The 27,329-nt window shown below is 45.2% G+C and overlaps 1 protein-coding gene across 1 annotated transcript in view; it reads right to left on the minus strand.

Annotated features, from left to right (window-relative positions):
* Positions 1-27,329, minus strand: part of HELB (DNA helicase B) — a 785,178-nt gene that overhangs the window by 383,855 nt on the left and 373,994 nt on the right. The window lies entirely within an intron of this gene.

Consider the following 27,329-nt stretch of genomic DNA (forward strand, 5'->3'; position numbering starts at 1 on the left):
ACCTACTGCACCAGGTTCTTCATTGAAAAGGTACTGTCCCGAGTCTAGGTACTTACCTTTTATTTTATTGAGCACTTGTTAGGTGCTTATTCAACTGAATTATGTTTCAAAGCGCCACAAGGCTGAATGGGAAGGGAACAGGGGAAAAATGACAATGGCAAAAACAGCTAAATACAGTTGTGGTCCTACTAGGCCTTGTGGCATTGGGATGTGCAAGCGCAGTGAGGGGAGGTGCAGGAGACAGGGAGGGGGAGCAAAGGCGTGGGAAAGTGCTGGTGAGCAAGTCCTTGATCTCACTGTGTTGTTCTTGGAGAGCTGCACTTAAGCTGTTACTTGCACCCCCCTCTAGGGCACCCTAAGTGCTATTGGGGTGTGCCACCCATAATTTGATAAACTTACTTACCTGCAAGATGTGAAGAAACCTTCATAGACTCTGCTCTGTCTGCTACTTACCTGCGTTTTACTCTTCAGCCCTTGGTCACTGGATCCCCAGTGCCCCCCTTGACTCGAGACTTGCCTAATATAGGGATGGATTTGTAAAGATTGGTTAAACAGGGGTTAATTGAAGTTGCCAGAGTTGATCTAATGTTTGCTGCAAAGTATCAATAGATTCTCTCATTGTGTGTTGCTTTACATTTTTATTTAAAGTGTGATACGTTTTATTCTACTGGGATTTAAAGTGTGCTACGTTTATTCTACTGTGATATTAATGTGTGAATAGTACTTACCTTACTTTTACAACCTGCGTTTATATAAAATAAATCACTATTTTTATATAACTTCTAGTGTGTCTGTGTTTCCTTGAACTAAGAGTATGCTCCAAGTACTGTGTGCCTCACTACAGCCCTTCGCCCTCCTTAAACTAAGCCTGGCTGCTCACTCATTGATACCAAACTTTGGGTAAAAATGCCTAATAAGAGGTGTAACCCTGTCACCTAAGGTGAGCTTTTCCAAGTTCTGTCACAGACAACAACTTGTGTAAAAATGCCTAATAAGTTGTAAAACAGTGTTGGGGTGCAGTGGAGGAAAGGCACGGTAGAAGAAGGTGGGGGGCAACAGGCATCAGGGAGAGGGGTGAGATGTATGGGAGGACATAGTTTCACTCTGTACACTTTGACCACTGGCTTTAATCATTTTAAACAAATTGATTTGAAAATAATTTTGTATCGCACTATGAGCCATGAGAGTTAAGTAATTAACTATGCCTCTGAACTATTTGCATTAAACATTATGACTATGTCAGATAAAGCAATGTTTATATGTCCTCCATCTTGCTTCAAGAAGCTGCTCCACTAAGAAAACACCGGACAGGATAGCATTACACTCTTCTCAAAAGAGAACGCATTTGGTGACTGAGTTCAATGGGAGAGCCAATTATTCATGATCACAAGATTTAATAGAACCAACAACTTTATCTGTTATAGCTGGAGAGCTTTTTGGGTGTCCTGAACTCTTCGCTCTACCTTAAGGATGTATACAGAATATCCAGCCTTTTCTCCAACAGGAATGGGTTATATGTATATTTTAGACCGAGAGGATTAGTTCACGATTTGAATTCATAAGAAGAGCGTTGTCACATAAATGTACTTTTTCCATCAACACACACTGAAAAACCTTGTTCGGTTAGGCAAAAGAGAAGCATTGTGTTTGCAAAGATTGTCAGATTATTGCATAAAAGCTAGTGAGGCCTAACCTTGTGAGCCCTGCAATTGTTGACAGTTTATTTGTAAATCCACCTGAAGTAAATTGGGGCCCTGCTAGGAAGGCCGCATTGTTAACCTCGAGGGAAAGAGGTGAATAATTACAGAGACACATGTGGCAAAGGGTACTTCATTTAAAGTGTGTATATGTGTTGTGCTGTACCGCAATGTCTTTCCTGTACATGTACTGAACCATCCAGCCTCAAAATGGGGATGCATAAAACTTTGATGGCTGATGAACAAATGATAAGTCTCCGTAGTATCCATGCATATGTTATTAAGTCAGGGAATACACTGGAGCCAGGTAAGTGCAGGTTAAAACTGCTTTATTGATCAGAGAATGTTAGGGAGCAAGTCAGAAAGATTTTACAGGAGAGCAGTACAGCGGCATCCTTCAAGTAAGGGCTCCCATCCTGTGTATCCTAAAAGTCCTCCCAGGAACACACAGCCCTACAGGCTCCACATTCTACACTAGAGTCTTCCCACTCAAGAGTTGCACCTAGACACATACTACAAAATCACATGTTTTGGAAGTGGATTGAGCAAGGGAGATAGGCATGATGGGATGGTGTTGGAGTGGAACGAAGCATTAATGAATGCTGTCAAAAAAGGGGCTAGAGTATCCGCACAATCCTTGACAAGGTTGGCCGGGCAGACATCTCCCTTGCAATTAGGTTTGATTTGCCAAATGATGGCTAGAACTTCTGTCTCTGTTGCTTCTTTGAAGGAGAAGAGTATTTTCTCTTTGGTAACTGTACTGGTCATAGGTAACGAGGGCAGGATGGCTTTGGGCAACGCCTCATAATCATGACTGTTTGGACACTAGTGCACCAAGATTCATCCTTAACAAAATCCGGGGTGCTAGTAACTGGAGTAGCCAATTCTTTGAAAATGTCAAACAGTTCTTTTGATTCCCATTTAGCATTAGACTGTTTTTTTGTATTGTGCCGCCAGTGTTTTGTAGGCAATTAATGTGGCTTCCTGTGTGGAACTGATTGCCATTTGGTGAGCGCTTTGCACTTGAGGGAATGTAGATCTTTGAGTTTAGAGGTGAACCAGGAGTTAGAATGTTTCTTCCCTTTGGCTTTCTTACTCTCTAGCTAGGCAATAGTGTCTACCGCTGTTATGATCGTAGTGTTGTATAACTCAACCAGCACCAAGGGGTCATTGGGGAATGGGGGCTTCAGAGCTGGAACCTCCAGAAGCAGACAGATCTTGTCTTTGGTGAGGTTGTGTGAGCATCTAGCTAATGCTGGTGGGGCATGGGTAATAGGTTTAGGTAAGAAGCTGTTGGTAGGCATGGAGAAGTGAATAAGGTGGTGGTCAGTCCACGGGGCAGGGGTATTGGAACTGTCAACTTCACAGTTGTGGTCCACTACCCAGTCTAGTATGCGTCCTTTGGAGTGGGTAGGGTTTCAAGATTTTTTGACAGAAGCCCAGATCCTGGAGCGCTTTTGCTAGGGCCTTGGCTCGTTTATCACTGTGATCGATGAAGCCCATGTTGAAGTCCCCCATAAGAATGGATTTGCTGGTGTTTTTCATGAATTTTGCATGGAATATTCTTTATTTCATTGCCAAATTAATGCAACTATTTCTAGCTCGATAGGTCATCCCGTTCCCAAGATAATTAATTTTAAGTTTTTTCGGCATTACGTTTTATGGTGTTCCACGCAATCTACAGGTCATTTGTAGGAAGTGCTCATCATCGCGCTGTCTGTGCTAAACTGGTTGTGCGTTTTTTTCCCCCACATTTTTTTAGATGAGAGTTAGTGTATCTTTCTTTTCATTGATTTGTTTTGCAATACACCCGATACATGTTAATTTCACTAATTAATTGAACAGAACATTTTTCTTTACCTTCGGTTTAAATTCTCACATGAATATCATATTTGTATGCTTACTCTGATTATTTGCAATGTGTGTTTAGCACCGAAAATGGCCACCACTGCTAACAACACTGCAAATAATCAGAGTAAGCATACAAATATGATATTCATGTGAGATGAATGAAAGTTTGGTGTTCAATTAATTAGTGAAATTAACATGTATGGTGGTTTCCTTTGTGGCAAACAACAATATTTGTTCATCTTTTTTGGTGGAATATGAAAGAAATTTGAGAATGGACATCCAGGGCAAAGCCGAGTACTTAAGCTAGTATATGTAGACAATGTATATAATTACTCATCTATTTCTTTACGTGTTTATGTATTTGTTTATTTATGTCTCGGGAGGATAGTTCAGGGGCAACGTGCTTGCCTTGGAAGCAAGACAACACGGAGCACCGCAGGTTCAATCCCCGGGTCCACGCTTAGAAACATCTGGGTATTAAGCGCCTTATAAATAACCTATCATATCATATATATGTGGATAGGTAAGTTGAGTTTTAGTCAAGGTGGGAGGTAGGAAAGGGTACAAGGTTTGAGGAGATCAGTAACCTGGGGTGGGTTGTAGGAGTAGATGATGACCTAGTCCACCTGGTGAGAGAGGCTTGCCACTTGAGCGATCTCGAGCCCCACAGGCAGGTGACACCAGGCTGGTAGGAGGGGTCTGTCCCACAGTTCACTCCGAGGGTCCCTCCATGACACCTTCCAGGCAGGTGAGCCGGTGGAGCAGATCCCTATAAGGGGAATCATGTAAGCATACAGGGGGGAAAAAGGAGGTTTTAAGAAATGTGTAATAGGTTACATTAATGAGGATGGTTATGTGTATGAAAGGGGGACGCCCCATTGAGGCCCAGAAATCCACCCTGGTGTCTTACATGAAGGTTAACAAATGTGGCTAGGGTGTCGAGAATTCAGGGGGTAGCCCAATTCCTGTTGCATAGGAAGGGATTAACATTTCTAGCTGCAGGTTGCCTGGCGCCCCTCCTCTTATTGCAGTTAGTCTGTGGGTAGTGGGGTCGTAAGTGGTCCCCCTCTGTCGTAGGGGTCGGAAGTGTGCACAAGCCACCAGGCCAACACAAGAAAACCAGGGCTACATATGGTTACAAATAGAATTCCCCAGGATGGTTACTATACAACAGACATGGCAAATCTGCACCCAGTGGGCCCAACAGTAATATGTATACCTGCAGCCAACTACTTGCACTAGCTCTGCCTATCACATTGCTGCCTAAGGGATGTTTTGCGCTGCGTAGCGTCAGTAACTATGCGTCTGTCCCTCCTGCCTTATTGAACGGCTTACTTTTGAATGCTTGATCCATAGCTGCACATGCAGCCCATTTTAACAACTGCAGCCCATTTTAATGACTGGTGGTAAGTCATAATTTAGAATGCAATAGTTTAGAAAGTCAAAATGTCGAAAAATTATTTTCGAAAAAAATAATGTCGAAAACCAATAATGTCGAATTTTTTCTATATTTTTCGAAGTTAGCATTATTTTAACATGTATTTTATGTAACTGTAAATATCATTTTTTCATAAATAGATAAATATATATGTTTAGATAACTTGGCATGGATTTTTGGGATTTTTCTTGGTTTTCTTTCGGATGAATCGTGTTTTTTCCACTGGATTAACAGGGTCGTTTGGATTTCTGATCTTTTTTCTACTGATGCATCGTGGATCTTGGATTTCCTTTTTTTTGGTTTGGGGTTTTTGCTTGGATTAACACTATTTTACTTCCTGGATTATGTTTTTCTCTTGCATTTTTTCTTGGAACATTTACAAGGATCGCAGCTTCACACTTGGATTTATTGGGTTTTTTGTCTTGGATTGCTCGTTTTTTGTTCCTCACTGGATTTGGAATTTTGTTTGGTTGCTGTTGCAGACGGGGTTTTATGGATTTCCTGGTTGGTTTTTCTGGATTTACTTCACCTATCCCACATTGCATTCCAGATGACTACAAATCGTAAGCTTTAGTAACATTTTAAGTTAGAAGCCACAGAATTTAAGTAATTTTCCTTATTGTCCACGTTAAAATCTTGTATTAGTTGTACCAGTTTACTTTCGTAATCCCTGTATTTTTTCCGTTTTGGTGCTTGGTTAGTCAATGAAAGTGTTTGTGACAACCAAAATTATTCGAGTATGAGGGATGAGTGGGTGATAGGGGGTGGGAGGGGGTGGGAGCCGGGGTGGCTCGGGGCGTCGGGTGAGGGAGGGAAACCCCTCCCTAGTAAACGATACTCGTCCTGTTTCTTTATTTCGGGTTATTGATAATGTTCATTGTCTTTTTTTCCAAAACATTTTTTTCGAAAAATTGACTTTTAATGATATCTATATGTTTTCGACATTTCTATTTGACATTTTTTTTCAACATTTTTGTACTTCGACATTTTTTTTTCCGACATTATCACTATAAACCTTAATGACTTGCTGTATGATCTTGCCCCAGTTACCTGTATTATGGAGATATGGCTGGTTGTATTCACCGGCCCTGTCCTGGCCCAATTGCTCCCCCATGATTTTAAAATCCTGCATTCTGATCGTCCCCCGCCCCAGGACTGGTGGTGGCATTGCGGTAATTTTTAATTCTCAGTATGTGGGATCCTTGCTTACGATTAGCCATCAGATTAACATGGAGGCCATGTTGGTGCTCCTCTCTTTTCCACTGGCTGTCTGTATTCACCGATTATATACCGTCCCACTGGGTTCAGCGCCTCATTCTGTGATGCCTTTCTGGAATTTGCGGCCGACATCCAACTTAGACATACAAAAAAGGTAGCAGGCGCCCCTCTCTCGAAAGAACAGGGCATGATAACCTGTTTAGTGGTTATTAACCACTTTGAGAGTTCGCAGCGGTCTGATTTTTGCTCACTGTACCTTTCGCAGATGGGAAATATCCATTTGCATATCAGTCTTTGTCCCGCCCACATGGGCAGTCCAGCGCCGAAATGCTATAGCAATTCCCTTCTGAACAAGAGTACCAACAGCAACCCCATACACGTGTTACAGCCTTGTTGGGCTTCATCAGTGCTGGACTGCCCATGTGGGCGGGACAAAGACTGATATGCAAATAGTTATTTCACATCTGTGAAAGGTACAGTGAGAAAAAAGCAGATGGCTGCGAACTCTCAGAGTGGTTAAAAACCACTGTACTGGAGAGGGGCGCCTGCTACCTTTTTTGTATCCAACTTAGACATGCTCATCTCATCATTTTAGGCGATTTTAATTGTTATGCTTATTTGTGCTAACCATCCAGAGCCCTCATCAGTTGAATTTAGATACCCTGGTCTGGCAATCACAGATACGGTCGCAATCAGCTGGTCCCTCTTAGAAAGACTAGACAGTCCTCTCGGCCACCCCAACCATGGTTCACGGATGAACTTCGGGCCCTTCGTCTGCAGCATAGACAGTATGAACTTAAACGGCTTCTCTCCTGCACTACTCCTGCTAAAATTGCACTGTCTCAAACTGTCCATCAGTACCATCATGCCATTATCAGTGCTAAACAATCTTATTATGGCTTACTCTTTGAAGTCTCCGGCAACTGCTCTAGAGACCTTTTCAAATTTGTTTGGGGACTCTCTACTCTGGCATCAGACCCTGAGCCTTCGTCTCAGGATCTTTGTTGACCAAATCAATGCCATCAGGCTCAAAATCGGCCATGCTCCTCTACTGTATCTGCCTTTCCAGCGCCGCCTACAGAATTCTCTCCTACGGTTTCCTGGTCTACTTTTCCTCTATTCTCTACTTCTCATGTCTTGGAGGCGGTTTCCAAGTTGAAATCTTCCTCTCCTCAGGATCCCATTCCACTTTCCATAATCAAAGCTATTTCACCCCATGTCACGATTTATTAGGCGGTCACTCAACTCGCGTAGTTGCCCCCACCCCTCCACCTAAGCAAGGTGGCGCGCACCCAAAGCGCTTATACAGATTCAACTTTAGTGAGGCCTTCAACCTATCTCGCACCACCCCAGCAAATACCCTCTGTACCACCAATGAGCTAGGAACCAGGCTGGTGTATAATAAGTATATATTTATTTAAGGTTTGACAAAGAATCATAAAGCAACCAAAACATCATCCACCAATGCAGTGGCACAACACAATATAACAATTTAAAATTACTTGCACCAATTGACTGACATATTTCTAATGAACTTACAGATACTACAACACACAGGTACAACTTAGGGACTTTACATCAAAACACACACAGAGGATTTCTTGCACATTCACAATTATGAAATTTGAAACAACCCCCAGTGCTTGCTTGGGGTTATCACAATGCTCTTCTCTCCCAGCAACCCCCACCCCCAGGCATCAGTTATATATGACCCCTTAAGTTGAAGGCAAGGTACATGAAGTGGGAATACAGTAGCACAATCGTTTTGGCTTTTTATTAAAAGGGCAGGGCTTGAAAAATAGACAATGAAAAAAATCGTTTTGGGCTTTTTATTTGAAAGGCAAAGTTTAGGAAAGGAACTTCAATGCCAAAATCGTTTTGGGATGCAAGTAAATAAATGGGAAATTTAGTTTTGCCCACTCTACATTCACTTGAATGGCAGCGTTTTAGGGTTACTTATTTTGGGATTATGGACACCCCCCTTCTATACAGAAGACATGGGTTTCAGAAAGGTAGAGTCACCCAAGTACTTTATTGCCTATACTGGCTCTAACACACCGGGCATGAACTTTGTTAGTTTCGAACTCCAACAACACTCATCACGTGATATTCTATATGGGAATTAATGGATTTAACTTCAACTCAATGCACTAATGATCTGGACAGCGTCCCCCCGACCCACAATTTAATGGAAAGGATTAAGGCAGGCAGTCTCCAACACAATTCAATTTAAATGGATAGGGTGATTTTCTATAGTGGAATTAATTTGGTTTAGCTTTAATAAAATGTGCCAAGGGTCCGCCCAGTTCCACCTGCCTACCCACTTTGCGAGATGGCGATTAAGGCTGGCAGATTCCCCCCCCCCACACTTTTCTTGACATTTGGATTAATCTACCTACATGGGATGCCTTATGGGGCAACCAGGGAAACAGCAGGGCTCCTCTGAGCACAGCACAGATCTGGTCAAGGGTAGTCCCCAGCACCCAGACTTCCTCTGGCTCCTCAAATGGCAGACCCAGCTAGCTTCAAGATTTCCCAGTCTCCGTCTCCCATGCATTTTCTTTTGCATCCTCAGGAAGACATGAGTTTGATTAGAAGTAAGGTGGGAATGATAAAAAGGGAGGTGATAACGAAGCGCTACACTGTCAGGTTCCAATGTGGATTTCACGCCTTTGGTAGCTTGTGACGTAGAAGCTAATACCTCTGCACCTATTTCCACCACGGATGGTTCAGAAGATAGGGCCACTGATGCACATATAAGCCTAAAGGAACAATTTACAGACATTTTGGATGGCAAGCTGGTTGGACATAATGTCCAATTGGTTCCCAGTCAAAGCAAGAAAAAACGCATGCATGATTCTACAGTGGACGGGATTAATGGAGGCCATACACCGATTGTAACCAATACGGGAGCTATAAAAATGGCGCTCCTCAATACACGCTCTCTTGTGAAACATTGTACTGAAGAAGCAGATCTGATGGCGAGCATGGACTTGGACATTCTTTGACTAACAGAAACATGGCTTAATGATACTTCTAACCACGCTGTTCTTCTGGTCCCCCTTTGGGTTATAGCTGTTTTAGGACAGACCGTAGGACTGGAAAAGGAGGCGGCACTGCCATCATCCTAAGGGAATCATTCAAAGTGCATTCCTGTATATCATCCAATCTAGACAATTGTGAATATGACGTGCATTACTTACCGTAAAAGCATTTCTGATGATTGTATCGGCTTCGATTCACATGCTGTGCATATGGTCCGACATCCGGTGGTAACCGCGGAGTATTGCATCTGGTCTTTCGGGAACCGAAAGGGGACGTCGGCATAGGCGTGTCTGTAACACTATCCATATCGTGACGTGTGTAGTACCCAAAATCCCTCACGCGCCGAGGTCCCTCCGATTGTATTTTTTCTGCCATGAGGGAGCCCAAGGCTATAGTAAGTGAGTACATAAGAGAGAAAGTAGTAAAACGTCCATGTTCCTTCCACCCCAAGCGGGGAGGCAGGGAGGGTGCATGTGAATCTAAGCAGATACAACCATCAGAAATGCTTTTACGGTAAGTAATGCATTGTCTTCTGATGTTTGTTAATCTGCTTAGAATCACATGCTGTGCATAGACTAGCGAGCAGTACCCGGAGTTGGAGGTGGGTTGTGAGAAGGAACAGTAGAGAAAAGATGTCTTAGTACTGCTTGTCCCACCTGAGAATCGGACCTAGAATGAGTGTCTAGGCAATAGTGTTTTGTAAAGGTGTGTACAGAACTCCAGGTTGCCGCTTTGCAAATGGACTCTAGGGGAACATTTGCAATGAATGCTATGGATGCCCCAAGTGCCTCGACTAGAGTGTGCTCTAGCCTTGAAGGGCAGTTCTCTCTTCGCAAGAGTGTAACATAGTGTGATGCATTTGACAATCCACCTTCAGATAGCTGATTTAGAGACAGGATCCCCCTTCTCTACCAGCTGCCACTGAAATAAAGAACTGTTTAGTCTTCCTCAGTGGTTTAGTTCTTTCCAGGTGAAACATGACTGCCCTGCTCACGTCTAATGTGTGAAGGTTTCCTTCGGCCATGTTAGTAGGGTTCTGGAAGAAAGTGGGTAGTTCGATTGACTGGTACACATGGAACTTCGAAATGAATATGTGCGCATAACTACCTTATCTTTGTGGACTGTAACAAAGGGGTCTAAAACGGAAAGAGCCTGTAGTTCGCTAACCCTTCTGATAGAAGTGATAGCCACTAGGATGGCTGTCTTATAAGTCAGGTCTTTCAGATTTGCTTTATGCATAGCCTCGAAGGGAGCTCAAAACCACATTCAGATCCCATCCAGGGGCTGGATGAGAGATGGTAGGATAAATCCTCTTAACCCTTTCCATAAAGTCTTTAATTACTGGTATTTTCCACCACGATATTGGTTGTTGTGATGTGGTGTAGGCTGACAGAGCAGCCAAATAAACCTACAGGGAATTGAAGACTAACCCAGAGTCCAACAGGTGGGTTACATACAACACAATGTGTGAGGGTGAGCAATCGATGGGATTGACGCCCTTGCAACTGCACCAGATGACAAAACGTTTCCATTTGCTGGCATAGCAATAACGTTTATTAGGTTTTCTCGCTTCCCTGAGTATGTCCATGCATCTCTGAGGGAGTTGCAGGTGTCCAAAATCTATAATCTCAGGAGCCAGGCTGCTAAATTCAGAGTTTGTGGGCAAGGGTGTAGGGTCTCCCCCTGTCCTGAGACAACATGTTGTACGGGCAGGGCAGCTTGACTAATGCGGAGAGGGACATTTCCATCAGGTGAGCGAACCAGGGTTGGCGGGCCCACATGGGGGCCACCAGTATCATGTTGACTGGTTCCTGGTGCATCTTGTGCACTATCTTGTTGAGAAGGGGAGTCGGGGGGGGAAAAGCCTAGACAAATTTTCCCGACCAAGTTATCCAAAGACAGTTCCCCTTGGATCGGTTCTGGGGGTACCTGGAGGCGTAGTCTAGGCATTGGGCATTCTCCCGAGTAGCGAACAGGTCGATCTCTGGGAAACCCCATTCTGCGAAGACGTTGGAGACAATGTTTTCGTACAGACGCCATTCATACTCTTCTGGCAGAAGAAAATCTCTGCTGAGCACATCTGCCAGAAGATCGAGTTCCCCTGGAACATGTTGGGACAACAAAAACATCTTGTGTTTGAGAGCCCATATCCAAGTGTTTTTGGACAGCTTGGATAGCCCTGAAGGGTGAGTGCCCCCCTATTTGTTCAGGTAATATTGCTGTAGTGCTGTCGGTTAGGATCAGCACTGTCTTCCCTTGTAGTTGCCCCTGAAAGGCTTTAAATGCTTTGAATACCGCTAGTAGCTTCAATAAGTTTATATGGTTGGACGCTACTTGAGGGGACCACACTCCGTGTGCTGTCTGCTGAAGCAGGTGAGCCCCCCACCCCGTGAGAGATGCGTCTGTCGTGATAGTGGCTTCCACTGCAGGGGTGGTGAAGGTCTTCCCCTTCAAGAGATTTTCTCTTGACCACCACTGCAGAGAGAGAACGAGGGCTGGGGAGACAACTAACAGATCTTCCCATTGTCCGCTGGCCTGACACCACTGGCTGTTGAGCCACTCTTGCATGGGACGCATGCGCAACCGAGCGTGGGGAACCGAGTATATGCATGACACCATCATCCCTAGCAAACGCATGGCTTTGCGTACCATCACCTCCCGACTGGCTACATATAGAGGAATCTGAGCGAGCATGTTCTGAACCCTCTTGTTGGAGGGGAAGACAAGACTGTCTTCCGTCCGAATTAGCGCTCCCAGAAATTGTTTTACTTGACTGGGGACTAAACTGGATTTCTTTTTGTTGATTGAAAAACCCGGGCTGAAGAGGAGATCTACTGTTTTTTGGGTGTTCGAAAAACAAGCGTCGAACGAGTTCCCCGTGATGAGCCAGTCGTCGAGGTAAGGGTAAATTGGGACTGATAGTCTGCGCAGGTGTGCTGCTGCCACTGCCAGGACTTTGGTAAACACCCTTGGCGCTGAGGCGGTGCTGAAGGGGAGTACCTTGAAGTGGTAGTGTTTGTCCTGAATCATGAACCTTAGGTATTTTCTGTGCGCTGGCAACATCGAAATATGAAAGTATGCATCTTTCATATTCAATGTTGCCATGAAGTCCCCCTGTTTCAGCAATGGGATCACCTCCTGCAGTGTTACCATGCAAAACTTCTGGGGTTTTATGAACTTGTTCGCTGGGCGCAGGTCTAGAACAGGACGCATGGTGAGATCCTTTTTGGGTACAAGGAAGTACACTGAATAGATACCCTCGTTTACCTGAAGAATCTGGACTGCTTCTATGGCGTCCTTTCTCAGCAGAGCTTCCACCTCTTGGATCAGGATCTGCAGATGGTCCGGTGAAAGGCGTTGTGATCGCGGCGGTCTGAACTGTGGAGGCCAGGCGAATTCCACGCAATAACCGTGGGCGACCGTCTTTAAGACCCACTGGTCTGAAGTTATGCCCTCCCATGCCTTGAGGAAAGATGTTAATCGCCCCCCGACCGGGGAGACATGGGAAGGGACCTGGACTTGGTGGTCATTTCTGACCAGAGGCTGAGGCTCCTCTGGGATTGGGCCCTCTGCCTCTACCTTTGCCGCATTTCTGACCCCTTTGGGGGTAGTAAGTAGGGCTTCCGGATGTTTGATTCGTGTTGGAGTTACCCGCGCCGTAGTTGTTTTGGCCAGCACGGGCTTGTCCTCGAAAGGACTGCCGAGAATTACCCCTCTGGGAGGAGGGTTTCTGTGTAATTTGGTGCAAGGACCTTATAGTCTCATGCTCCTTCTTGGCTGTCTCCAACGCTTCATCCACTGCTTTCCCGAAGAGGTTAGTCTCCTCAATGGGTTTATTAATAAGGGAGTCCTGAGTCTCAGGTCTGAAACCCGATGTTCGCAGCCATGCGTGTCTTTTTAGAAGAGTGCCTTGCGCAAGAGACCTGCCTGCTGTTTCTGCAGTGTCCAGGGTGTTCTTGACCACATTTTGATTAACCAGTCTTCCCTCCGAAACAATAGCGAGAAGCTTTGTTCTGGTGGGTTCAGGAACCTCCTGGAGGCCTTCTTGGAGTAAGTTCCATTGGGCATCAGCATAGCTTGCTAATAAAGTAGTATTATTAGCAACCCGAATGGTGTATGCAGCGCTGATGTGACACTTTTGCCAGGGCATACCACCTCTTAGAATCCTTGTCCGGCGGTGATACTCCCGTGGCAAGGGGTACCCCTGCCCTCTTTCGAGTGGTAGTCACGACCAGTGAGTCAGGGATGGCGTGACCTTTGATATACAGAGGGTAGGTCGGAGAAGGTCGAAATCATTTTTCGACTCTTGGGTTCACTGCCGTGTCTGAGCAGGTGTAACCAAAGATGGGGCTACCCGCCTCCGAACAGAGTTAAGGAGGGGGGATGGATTGACTCGCTGGAGGTTTTTATTTGATAATATCCTCCACGAAATCCTGCTCCGGTACTGCCTCTTGGGTGGCAATCTTGAAAAATTCTGTCGCTTTCTTCAACATGGAGTAGAAAGCCATTTGGTCATCCACCGGGGAGGCCTGGCGAGCCGGGGTGGAGGGAGGGGAGTGCAGGATTACAATATCAGTGTCTTGATCTTGTGTCCAAGAGTTTTCATCTTCCTGCTGGGTCTCCTCTCAGGTGTCTGTCGTGTCCTCCTCATAGTTTGAGAAAGGACGCTTCCTCTTCCTCATTATAGATATCTCTATAAGAATCCATATGGACCAAGTATTCTTGTTGGGAAACCTGAGACTGGTCTACCTGAACTTGAAGGTTAGGGTCTACCTGTGCTTTTTTCGGGGGCGGATGATCTGAAGAGGCGATAATCCGCTCCAGCCGATCCATAGAACCCTGAAACCTGTCTGTAGTCCATTTAGAGGACCGGAACGGGCCGGCACTAGGAGAAGTGCCATTCTCCACCCTTTGGCATTGCCGGGAACTAAGGGTGTCGGAGAGAGTCTCTTGACTATCTACGTAAGTCCCATCGGAATCTGGAACATTCTCCGCCAGAAACGTTCCCACCGATTGACCCATAATCTTTGGCGCGGCCAGTATAAGACACACCGCCGCCGCGATCCTTCCGATGCTACTTTGGATAGACGCTGAATCGTCGAGAGGCAAAGAAAGCCCGTCCGTGCCACCAGGAGGTTCAGCGGATGGGTTTCCAAGTAGCGGCCTAGCCGTAACTTTGGGGCCTATAGAGGCCTTGGGACCCGTCGAAATGTCGGGTTCCCGACTTTCGACCTTTGTAAGATTAGGAGTAGCGCCCTTATTCTTTTTTGATTGCCCAGTCGCCATGCGCCGCTGCGAATGCGGGGAAGGTCTTGGATCAGAGCGATCCGTGGGAACCGGCGAAGAATTTGGCGGCCCCGTTAGCGCTTTTGCCTTTTTCTACGCCATTGTCGAAATTGGCGTGGGGTTGTGTTCTTAGTGTTGCGGTGCGATTGTACGTCTCCGTCGCCGGGTGTGGTCCCTGTAGCAAGACTAGAGTCGAGCCTGGAAGGGTCGGGGACGGGTGTGGCGGAACTAGAAGTGTCTGCCTCAAGGTCTAGAACATCCGCGTTGGACGTTTGGTCATCCGAAGTACCCCCATCACTTTCGGCTGGTGTGGCAGGGGGCGGGGGGGGGGCTCCACACGTGACATGCCGTATGCGGCCCACCGCTCGCTTTACACGGCGCTCCTTAAGTGTCTTAGGCCGAAGGAGTTTGCACGCCGCACACCACTTCTCGTCGTGCTCTAGGGGGAGACAGGCGTTACACGTCCTGTGTTTGTCCTTCCAAGGATATCTGACCCTAACACTTAGGCCAGAATCTAAAAGGAGTCCTTTCCATAGCAAAAGAAAAGGATGACCAGACCGAAAGGGAAAAGAGGGGAAAGGAGGAAAGACATACTAAAACAAAATGGCTTCCCTGACCCCACTCTCCCTACTGTATAGGCCAGCCAGAGGGCCCGGCCACATGGAAAGTCTGCCCGCCGGATCTTAGGCGGCGAAATCCACAGCCGAGACGTATCCCCCGTAGTCTTCGTCGAAGATGTTCTTGTTGGGCGAAGTGACTTAACGGGGAATAAACCGACAATTCGGTAAGATAAACAATGTCTCTAGTAATAGCTCAGCTATAGGGCGACCAGTTATCTGGGCGGACAAAAACAATCTGAGGGACCTCGGCGCGTAAGGGATTTTGGGTACTACACACGTCAGGATAGGGATAGTGTTACAGACACGCCTATGCCGACGTACCCTTTCGATTACCGAAAGACAAGATGCAATACTCTGCGGTTACCACTGGATGTCGGACCATATGCACAGCATGTGATTCTAAGCAGATTAACAAGCATCAGAAACCTTAATTAAACTGGGTATAAATTATCACACCACTAATAGCATTCGTGTTCTGTATCAGCCACCTTCACATACCCCGCTTTTTGACGAACAACGTCTTTCACTACTAGGATATTTTCCCAAGCCTACTTCGTTCGCACTTCTCCTGGGCGACTTCAACCTCTGGCCTCCTACAAGGATGCCCCAGAGGCAGACTTGCTGCTTACCGCACTTCAAGCACTGGGGATTTCCCAGCTAGTTAAGAACGCGACGCACAAAGAGGGACATATCTTAGATTGGGGGCTTACCCATAAACTAATTACCACTCTTATGACAATTAAGTTGTGTCCATGGTCAGATCATCATTTGATCACCTTCTCACTTCTTCCCACTAAGTTGGAAAAAACAAATAACCATACAAGTATAGAATCTAAAGTGAGGGATACGTGCAGTTTTACTTCTGAAACTTTTGGGGAATTGGCCATATCTCTTTTTGAAGCTTTCCCCATCTAATTATCAGCAGGTGATCGTACAAAAATTGCTAAAATAACGTCCATGGTTATAAACACTCTAGCACCCATAAAAATAAACTTTTGGCAAAACGTGGTTCTCTGAGGACATAATCCGATACAGAAGGATGAAAAGACTACAGGAAAGGACAGGGCAAAAAGATCCCTCTCAGGAGAATCTTACTCAATATCGGAGTGCAGCAGCCATATATAAAAATGTGATCATTACAGCAAAAAAAGATCACTTTGAAAATCTGATTAATTCTGCTAAATCCCACCATTGTCAAGAGCGTTTCATGGTGTACTAAAATTCAACAGGGTTTTGCCACAAAAAGTAATTCTCATTGAGCCACTATTGAGGCACACCGAGTTGCCTCAACTCTCGCTCACTGCAATAAGATGGGCACAGTGGAACTCCCCACAAAAAACTTAAATGTTCCCCCTGAGTTCTGCCTTAATCAGCTTACTGAGGTGGAGGTCCTAGAGATTATAAAGAGTCTGAAACCTTCTACCTGTATTGGGGACATATGTCCAGCCAAAATGATTCAGGAGGCCATCATTCCCCTTCTCCCTTACGTCACTAATATAATTAACTCTGCTTTTAAATTATCTATTGTGCCACCTACTCTTAAGGGAGTGTGGATTACTCCTATTCTTAAAAAGGAAACACTAGATCCTGGATTGATGGGAAATTATCGTCCCATTACCAACGTCCCTTTCCTATTAAAGATTTTGGACAAGGCAGCCTATCTGCAGTTTCAGAACCACATGGTCAAGCATGGCTTACTAGGTGATTTACAGCCTGGTTTCCGTGCTATGCACGGTACTGAAACTGCCATGCGTGACCTGAAATTTGGCTAGTATCGTGGATTCCGGGAAGGTGGCTCTGCTGATTCTCGACCTCTAGCCCGCTTTTGATCTCATTGATCACACTCTGCTGCTCAAGAGGCTGGGAAAAATTGCTAATTGCTCACAATCCACATTACAAAGGATGGTATCCTTTCTTGGCCAAAGCATGGCACGTGTGGCTGTTGAGGGATTTCAGTCACCCTGAGTTGCTGACTTCTGGAGTACCAAAGGGTTCCTGTCTCGCCCCAACATTCTTTAATCTATATACCGAGCCTCTCTTCGACCTCCTGGATGCCGCGGGCATTGTATATACCAACTACGCGGACGACACCCAGGTGGTCTTCGAGCTGTCTGGTGTGTACGAGAGGGATTCCTGGTTGATCAACCAGATATACAACATGATCCAGGAATGGATGGATGCTAACAAAGCTTATTAGACAGATTAAACTATACCTGCCTCAAAAGAAATTTGCCATGTTGGCCACAGCACTCATCAATTCAAGAATAGATTACTGCAACACTCTGCTTGTAGGAACCTCCAAAAACAACTTGGAATCCTTACAGGTGGCACAAAATGGTGCTGTGAGAGCAGTCTGTGGTTTTACAAGAACTGCTCATGTCACCCAGGCCCAGAGGTCCCTCCATTGGTTACCAGTGCAGCACCACATCAACTACAAAATCCTTACACAGACATAAATGTTTGGCAGGTAAAGCTCCATCTTAATTAGAAAAGAGGCTGAAGAGGGCCACTGTCACACACTCTTTACGCTTTAGCGATCTTGATCTTCTACATATTCCTAGACACAAACTTTAGCACTTTGGTGGCACAAGTTTTTTAAAAAACCATCAAGACCTTTCTCTTTAGTTCTGAGGACTAGATATCCCTGATGCTCAGTACTTTTGATCGCGATTTCTGTCTCGATCCTAGTGCTCATCCACAACTTTGCCTCTCTTTTTCCTTTAGTCTTTTCTCTTACTTGTGCGCACTGAGGCCTCCGGGCGGGTTGCGCCTTACAAGAATTACTTATTATTATTATTATTATTATTAATAATAATATTAATAATGTTTAAGGCCCTGGTAGCTCCCTGTCTCTCTGCTAGTTGTTCCTTGCAAGAGCCCAGAAGTAGACTACCTCCAGCAATAAAGTGGGAAAGTCGAGGGAAAAATCAAAAGTCCAAAGAAAGGTCCTAAGAGTCAAAAAGTCAAAGAAAGATCCGGCTCAGATTGAAAACGGACCTCTTATAGGGCTGGTGACACTCCATTGTTATCATAATTCCTACGCTACGGATTGGCTAGCTCTCTCCCTCCCCCAATACGCCCACTGCCAGCTGATATGACAAGTAGTTGGGAGGTGCGAATGATGGAGGCTGAGGGAGGAGAAAGATTCATTGTCTCAAAATGACAAGTGGGTTTAACTTCTTCAGTGTCCTTAAAATCTAACAACATGGCAGCAACCGTAATTTTTCAGTTAACTGCAGGCACGTATATGTATTTCAGTTCTATATTTTATGGAGAGTAGGAAAATATTAATATCTCGGCAGGCCTTTCCTGGGAGGAGCTACCGTTTTGAACTGTTTACTCAGACGAAATAGTCACAAATCTGCCCATCATGATTCAGACCTTACTTCCATAACTTACCACCATACCAAATTTCCATTCCCTCTGAATTATGAGAGGGCCGGAATCATAATTGTCTTCATAACTCAAATTGTATACATCCCACATGATTCATATTTACATGATACCGACGGGCTTCTTATCCCCTCTCGTATGAGTCCGCGATGAGCTTACTGGGACACCTGATTCTCTTTTTATTCAGGAAAAAGGAGTCCAATGTTAATCAATGGCATTGCTTCACATATGCTACTCAGTTTCACATAGCCCCCACCTATTCCTAGGTTTCATTTCTCCATTGTCACCCGACACGAACATCTGCTTACCGGTTTCATACACAATGTATCATCCATTAGTGGTTCTGAAGCCATTTCTTGAAGTCGAGTCAGCCCTCAAAAAAGTCATTTCTGTTGGCCACTAATGCATAGTTAATGGGGAGACCGGACCTTAACGGTCATTTCTGCTGGCTGTTTTATCCACAACTCCCACAATTTGGATCTAATTCTGTGTTATTTTTTTTGTATTTCTAACTGAACAAGGCCTGCTTTTCCTGGGGGCAAAAGCCCAGGACTTAAGTTCATAGTTTCAAAGGCACAGACCTTTCAGTTCAGTGGGGAAAACATCAGCTGCATCCATACTTCAGAAAATACAGCTTTAAATCGACAAGATGTGCTTACATGTAATATTTAACATTATATGTGAGCTTGTTTATCATACAATCTTTCTTTACACACAGTTTGGACAGATACAAATTCACTTTAGGCATTATTCACACATAGGCCATAGTTACATAGAAAATCCAACAAGTGGACCTTTCCATTTGAATGTCAGTTTATTTGTGAAAAGTAAGTGTCTTTCTCTGAAATATGTCTCTTGGCTTCACTTTTTAAATTCCTCCTTGGTATTTTTCGCATGCCTATAATTTCAAAGTATATTTTCCCATGTGTACTGCTGCAGTTTTGAATCTGTCAGAAAGTGCCTTTTCCCAGTTTACACGAAGTCAGCATCTGCAGCACCACATGTCATTTCTTAATCATTGGGCATATCCAGCAGTTTTGAGCTCTCTGGTAGATTCCTTTTCACTTGCGCACCTGTCAATTTTAGTAGAGTTGACTAGGCCTATTTTTTTCTATTTCACTAGGCCTTATGTCGAAAATCACGGTTTTGTACTGTCTTTTATATTTCAATGGAACTCCACATTAGCCAGCTTCACTCTCACAATAGCAGCCTAGCATTGCCTCTCCATCTCTGTCACTATGGGGATGTATTTGCACCCCACACCCATATTATTGACATTTTGACCAAAGCAGTCAACACTTCTCCGTCGACAGGAGTGATTCAGCTGCAATTGTCATTTGTCAATTGTCATCCTGCTGCTTAAGAAGCCCTATTTTGGCCCCCTATCCCAGCTAATTTTTGGCTTGTTTCCATTCGTCCCTTTCCCATGAAGCTTTTGGAATCTTTAGTTTGCCCATTGAACAATACCTTTCTTGAGGACACATGCTTTTCATTCCTCTCAATCTGGGTTTCGTCCCGGGCGTGGTACAGTGTCCTGGTCACCATTATGGACAATCTGGCACAGACCCATGACAGAGGCGGCATCAGCACCTTGCTTTTGCTAGATTTGTCTGCCGCCTTTGATACCATCAATCATGGGGTCCTGCTGGATCGTCTGGCCGGGGCCGGCCTCTTGGTTACCGTCCTGGCATAGTTCTTGTCTTTTCTGTCTGATCGCCGCCAAGGTCTTTCTCTTCCTCTTTTTCTCTGGAAGCCTACTGATCTTACTTGTGGTGTTCCTCAAGGGTCCGCCATTTCCCCGGTCTTGTTTAATGTCTACGTTCAACCTCTAACCAAGCTCATCTCCTCTACGCCTTCCACTGCTATTCTTATGCAGATGATTCGCCGATACTGGTTCACCTTGACTTGTCCATCTCAGAGTCAGCGGCCAGGTTTCGTGCTTGCTTGGAGGCCGTGGGGGAGTGGATGCAGATAAACTGGCTTAAATTGAACGCTGACAAGACCAAGGTTCTGATTGTAGGGCCTCCTTTGGCTCCCTCTTTCTGGACATCGTTTGTTTGGCCTTCTTCTCTAGGCCATTTACCTTCCCCTGTTTCTAGGGTTAAAGATTTGGGGGTCATTCTGTCGTCCTCTCTATGGAACCCCAGGTCAGTGCCATTTGTCAGCGGGGCTCTTTTCAGCTTAAGCTTCGAGTTCTCCCTTTCATTCCACAACATCTTCATGCCCCAGTGGTTTCTTCCCTTGCTCTCGCTTCTATTGGCTAATTTAATTCTCTTTTCCTTGCTCAGCCTGCATATGTAATAAAGTGTCTTCGCGTTCTTCAGATCTACTGCACGACTTGCCACTGGCCCTCCGCGCCGTTCACATATTTCCCCTGTTCTTCTGAGGTTGCACTGGCTCCCTGTAGCAGAAGGATGGCTATAGAGTGGCAAAGATTAGGAGATACTTTACAGGCTAAGCGGAATGGCATAGAAGCTCACATGCCTTAGAATAAGTAGCGGTTGGAGCATTAGTCAGACTGGTTGAGAACTTTCCCAAATTCCCAATTTCAGTGTGGGTTCAATCATTATCCAAACAGCATGCATTACCCTGGTGGCAGTATTTCATTTATTCAAAGTGTGAGGCCAGCAGCTGTACATGTATTCCCTGACTTACACTGCCACTGCTTGAGTTCACCACAGGAGCTCCACAGGAAAAGGTGGCGTTTGTCATGTAGGCCCTATATATTGTTCCCATACTAGAGTGGCTCACGGGTGCTGCCGAGACTTTAATGCTTGGAACTTGGGCACTATATTCATGCACATAAAAGAGACCCCACAATGTTCTTGAGAAGGGTGCTTGGCATGTGGGGCCTGTATTTGTGACCCATACTAGAATGCCCCACTGGTGCTCCCGATACAGTGGCTTGGCAAGTAGGCCCTATACTGGTTACCCATAAAAGAGTGCCCCGCAGACAATTATTTTCTCCTCCACTCAAGGACCAGTCATTTATGTTAAGAAAATAACTAGTTCTATGAATAGCTATTCCTTAACATCTTCCACTTATGAGAGTGTCATTCATAAAAGGAAACAACTGCAACCATGAATACATTCGCTGATTGATTCTAACCCTGCTATTTCTACATAAATGAAAGGCGGTTCACTCAAAGTGGTGACATTTTTCTAATTAGTTACTGGCCAGTAGATGTTCTTATGGGGCATTTACACAGCACTTATATATCCCGACACTAGGTAAGGCACATCCTTGGTAAAACAGTTTTCGTAAAGTCCTACCAAGACTTCATAAAAACCATATCTGAGGCAGTACAAAAGCTCCACTCTTAGTAGAAGCCTGTACCACCTGAGAATGTGTTGTAGCAATGACAGAGCAGCCAGGCTCATCTTAGTAGTGAGTGGGGGCTATTGCTTGGTACAAAGAAATTGGAGCATACATATGGTCGAAAGAAACACTGGAACACTAGGTATTGTAAACATAAAGGGTTTATTTAAATACAATTTGGCCAAGATAAATATTGGTAAAGGTCAGTACGATCACATATCACAGAAACACAATTATAAAAACCAACTCGATACTTATGGGCTACAACCCAATGTATAACCTTATTGAGAATGCATTCAGTAGTCAAGGTGAGTCAAACCTACAACACATTCAGAATGGCAGTCGGCTATTCTTGGAGAGTAAAACAAAGTAAGATCTACTTTTACAATACCATCAGTAATTCAAGTGTAGTAGACACAGTCAGTCATGCAGGGACACTCTAGGAATCACATAATAAACCAACCCTGTTACAAGTATACACCTTGCAACATTACTTTTTAGAACTCTGTTCAGAGCTGTCAAGATGCCTACCTCCAAGGAGCCAGGTCCGACCCAGCAACCCCAGAGGCAGGCATCATTCCCCCCACGGAAGTGCCAGCGGGCCCAAGCTGGGGCCCTTTGGACACAGTCCTGGCGCCTTAGGCGCCAGGCTCATGTTAGACCCCTGTCCTGGCGCCTTAGGCGCCAGGCTCATAAAGCTAGACATGTGTTCAAGTGTTTTAATGTGCACTTACCTGATGCAGACCATGCTGCTACATCCAGGCCCTCTTGAGGCCTGAATGGAACTACTTTACCTGTGGGACGACTTTCCACCTAGGTGTGGTCGGGGAAGGATACATACCTGATCGGTGGAAGGATACATACCTGGAACTTCTTCCAAAGCTATTTAAACCACACCCGATCAGCGACTCACGCTTCGCGTTGTTCTGCTCCTCGCAGCTGGACGCTCACCGTGTCAGCTCCTGCATCTGGACTTCAGCCACGCCTGTCAGCATCCTGGGTCGCCTGCAAAGGGAGATAAGAGAGAATTGGAGAGAAAGAAAACCTTACCAGCTAAAGCTGCATCACGGAGACATCACACCGACGATCCTGAAAGGGAAGACATCATTTTAAAAGCATTTCGCTTCGATCGCTGCATTTCACTCACCTTTCCTGGGCGCCTCCATCTTCAGCAGCGATCATCCGGATCCGCACCCACTTCTCAGAGCCTAGAGAGAAAAAGACAAGAAAACAAGGTGAGAGAAGGAAGGGAATAGGAAAGGCTCAGTTTCCTTCTAAGACTTACCTGTTGGGTTATTCCCCTTTCATTTCGGGTCCTGCCGCTTCCTGGCATTCCGGACCCCGGCCCCTATGGGGAAAAAAGACAAGGACATTGAATGAGCGAATGCAAAGACATTACCTGAACGCTCATCCAGAACTTACCTGCCATTTACTGGAACTGCACGTTTCACTTCGGGTCGGCGCCATATCTCCGGCATTCCGAACCCCAGCCCCGAAGGGGAAAAAAGACATAAGCGTTAGCGCTTGCTGCAATAAGACAATGAACATTATTATTAAGCTTGAACTTTTGAACTTGCAACAGAACTCTTACAGCGCCTCACCTGAATAGTCAAGCTTATTTTGAACTCCCATTAAACCTCAATCCAGTGAAGTAACTGGGTTTCAACGCGCCCCTGCATCAGAAGCAGGATGGAGAACTCATCCTTCCAGACCCTAAGGTGAGACTTCACGGGGAATCGTGGAAGGGTATCGTGGAGGGCTGGAAGGGAGTGGGAGGCTTGAGCATTATTCCATCAGTAGGTAATACTCCCTTTTCACGCACAGGGGAATATTCCTGCGAGCCAGAAAAGACCAGAGTAGAGGGGCCCTTCCAGTCCATCTTCAGAGTCCTGCGCTTCACCACTGAAGAAGCATCAGCACTCGAAGCCAGACCTGCGCCTCCGTGGGAATCAGGTGAGCGTGACAGAGCTAGTAAAAGAACTCATACTTTCTGGAGGGGCCACAAGCTACTCAATGATAAGTATGACAATTCAATAACTATTTTAGAATGCACTAAGCAAATAAGGGAAAGCAAAACCCAATTACGCTTTAATAAAGACACAATGTAGCTCAGGGTATGTATTGGACCTATTGGTACCCAACTATCCCTTTAACTAATAATTTGTTATACACAGTATACGTTTAAGAAGTGTATAATACAGTTTCTACGATAAATAAGAACTTTATTTAACTATTTTAGAATAGCGCCAAAGTAATTAGGGGAAGCACAACCCAGTGTTACACGTTTAGAAGAGCAGCAGCTAAATCAAGGTGAGACCTATATACTTTTACGAGGGGCTACAAGCAACTCAAAGACAAGTATTAACTCAAAGGCTGTTCTAGATCTGTATAAAGCAGACCAGGGAAAGCAAAACCCAATGTTACACTTTAAGAATGGCACAATGTTATTCAAGGCAGGGAAACCTTATTGGTGAGCTTTTACACTCATTCAGATAAGAATACTAACACGGTACCAATAATTATTAATTTTCAGAAGGGGGAAAAACAACATTCAAAGTTAGTAAAGCAATGTATATACTTTTTAGAGGGGCACAATGCAACTCAAAGGAAAGCATAAACTTAATGACACTTTGTAACTTCTTTCACAGAGATACAGTTACCACACTAACTTCTTTAGCAAGTGTACTTTTAAACTGGTTATACTTTCAAGGCAGAATCCTTATCTTATGAAGTCCTTCTCTAGTTTATAGCATGAGTTTTCCCAGAGGCAGAAGGGGGACCCTAGTGGTCGAGGTGCCAGCTGTAGGTAAATCAGGATAGGTTTCAGTTGCAGGAAAGTCAAAGTTCCAGATGATATCTTCTTAAACAAGTATTAGCTTCAGAGTTAGTTAACATGTTCAGGGACTTCACAGAAGGCTCCCTATGTGTTGACCAGCATTAGGCCTGGGCAAGTGGTATGGGCAAACTCCCAACCACACTGATCACCCACTCAGCCTCACAGGATACACACCAGACTTAAGGTAAATATTACCCAAGCCCACACAGTACCTTAAGAGAAAAGAAGAGCTTCTAGGTGGATAGCTTTAGGACGCAGCAGCACAGGATCCGTTCCCTGGATTGTTTATTTTTTACATTTATAAAGCACACAAAGCGGCCCTCGGGCATCGTGGCGCTGTTACACGCAGGGCTTACTTAGTTACAGGAAACAGAAGTAGAGACAGAATGGCAAGACAGCCTGTCTGTGGTTCGTGGTTACAATGAACCTAGTACCAGACAGGTGGTAGTTAGGCGTGATGTTGTTTACAAAGGGTGGGGGGGCTCTGCGGTTCAAAGGTTACAGTGGAACCGGAAAACAACTCATACCTTCACGGAACAGATATCTGGATGAACCTGGGGGTGTGGTGCGGACTAGTTAAAGAGTCTCGTTTTGAGTGCTTTGCGGAAGGACAGGTGGGAGGTCTCATTCCTTAGGCAATAGGAGGGCATTCCACTGTTTTGGAGCTACGAATGTGAAGAGGTCTGGAGACGAAAAAGGACTGGACACTGGATGGGAACTTGCAGCAGCAGTCGTCAGAGGATGCTTCCAACAAAGGACTCTTCATGCTTTCTCATGGCTCTGTGGATTTGGCACCTTTTTTCAGCAGCCATATGAAGAACGAATATCGCCAATCGGATTCTCTTCACTCTCCCGGTCCTGCATTATGGCGAGGGGACTTCAGGGATCGAATGATGTCTCTGGAGATTCAGCAGGAGTTCACCAAAGTTTTGGATGGATTCGGACTTCGGAAGACAATGCACTTCACTCAGGCTCGAGGTCCCAGGGTATTGGCGGTTTGCAGCCCAGCAAAGTCGCAGCACATCGTGGGATGGCTCAAAATGCAGGTCTTATCAAGAATAGTGGTTCCCACCAGCCTTTGGGTAGGAGTCGTCGCATTTGTGACCCCCAGGTTGATTGGAAGAAAAGGTTGCATCAGGCTCCGGTTACACAGCAGACTGGAAATAGCTACAGACGTCTTTTATTCATCTTCCTCTTTGGATTCAGTTCCAGTGGTCGACTTGCTAGCAGCTTCCAGGTTCAGACTATTTATCAGGAACTACAGCACAACGTCTGCAAAATTTCTCTGCGGTTTACAGAAAGGGATGGTCTGACTGTCCATTTAGGACAGTCAGCCCCCCATTGGGACTTGGTTCCTTTCAGGCAAGGTGAAAGACAAAGAGTTTTGGACTTCTCCCTCGCTTCCTGCCTTCGCAGACACACTGGAGCCTGGGCGTAGAATACAAAGGATTGCCGCCAAAGACAAAACTTCCACTGAGTTCGTTCCCACCTAGAAGACCTCAGAAACAACAAGCACACGAGAAATGGTGAAATAAGGAGTCCAACCTTTTAGCAGAATGGTGGCCCTTCTGTATATTACTGAAGCGGATTTAACAGCCTGTGAGTAATAATGACTAACAGTCTTAACAGTAGTTACACTGCCACCAGCCATTAAAGCAAACTTGCAATTGTAACACAAATGTTACCAGTTAAGTGAGAAAGGGGATACTGTGTTTGCCCCCAGCACTCCACATAAGGTGGGGGCGTGCTGGCTCCCTATATTAAATGTAATGGGGATGAAAATCCCTCTTTACCCCTTGGGAACAGTAGTTCGACCAAGTACATTAAAGAGAAATTAACAGGGAAACCAAAAGGGGCGCCCCAGCCTAAACCCAAAGGTTATAGGAAACTATAACTCCAATCATATACTATGGAGAGACATTAAAAGAGTAAAAGATTAGGTGAGAGGGGGAAAAAAGATTCCTACTCACCTAGGGATAAGGATAAATAATACCCAAGTCCAAGCAAAAAGTGCTGGGGTTGACACAAGTCAAGAAGATTTAATACAAATATGAAAATCTTTGTGAACAGTGGGTGTCACCAGCCTTTGGGTAGGAGTCATCGCATTTCGGGACCCCCAGGTTGAATGGAAGGAAGTGTTAATTCAGGCTCGGGTTACACTACAGGCTCCCCGTTCGCTGGAAATGGTTACAGCCGTAGTTTCTTCATCTTCCTCTTCGGATTCAGCGCAAGTGGTCGACTTGTTAGCAGCTTCCAGAATCAGAGTCTTTATCAAGAACTACAGCACAACTTCTGCAAACTCTCCCTGCATTTTACAGAAAGGGGCGGTCTGGCTGTCCAACCAGGACAGCCAGCTCTGCAGTAGGAACTGGTTCCTTTCCGGCAAGGTGAAAGTCAAGGGTCTGCATAGTTTTGGACTCCTCCCTCGCTTCCTGCCGTCACAGACACTCTGGAGCCTCGGTGGGGAATACTAAGGACTCCCACCGACGACAAAACTACAACCAAGATCTTTCCCGCCTAGGACTGCAGAAGAAGACAGAAGAAAGAACAAGGATACTTAAAAATGGCAACCAAAAAAAAAAGAAAAAGGAGCCCAACATTCTAGAAGAATGGTGACCCTGGTATG

The sequence above is a fragment of the Ambystoma mexicanum genome, chromosome 12 (assembly GCF_040938575.1).
Source record: "Ambystoma mexicanum isolate Mex_15411 chromosome 12, UKY_AmexF1_1, whole genome shotgun sequence".
NCBI lineage: Eukaryota > Metazoa > Chordata > Amphibia > Caudata > Ambystomatidae > Ambystoma > Ambystoma mexicanum.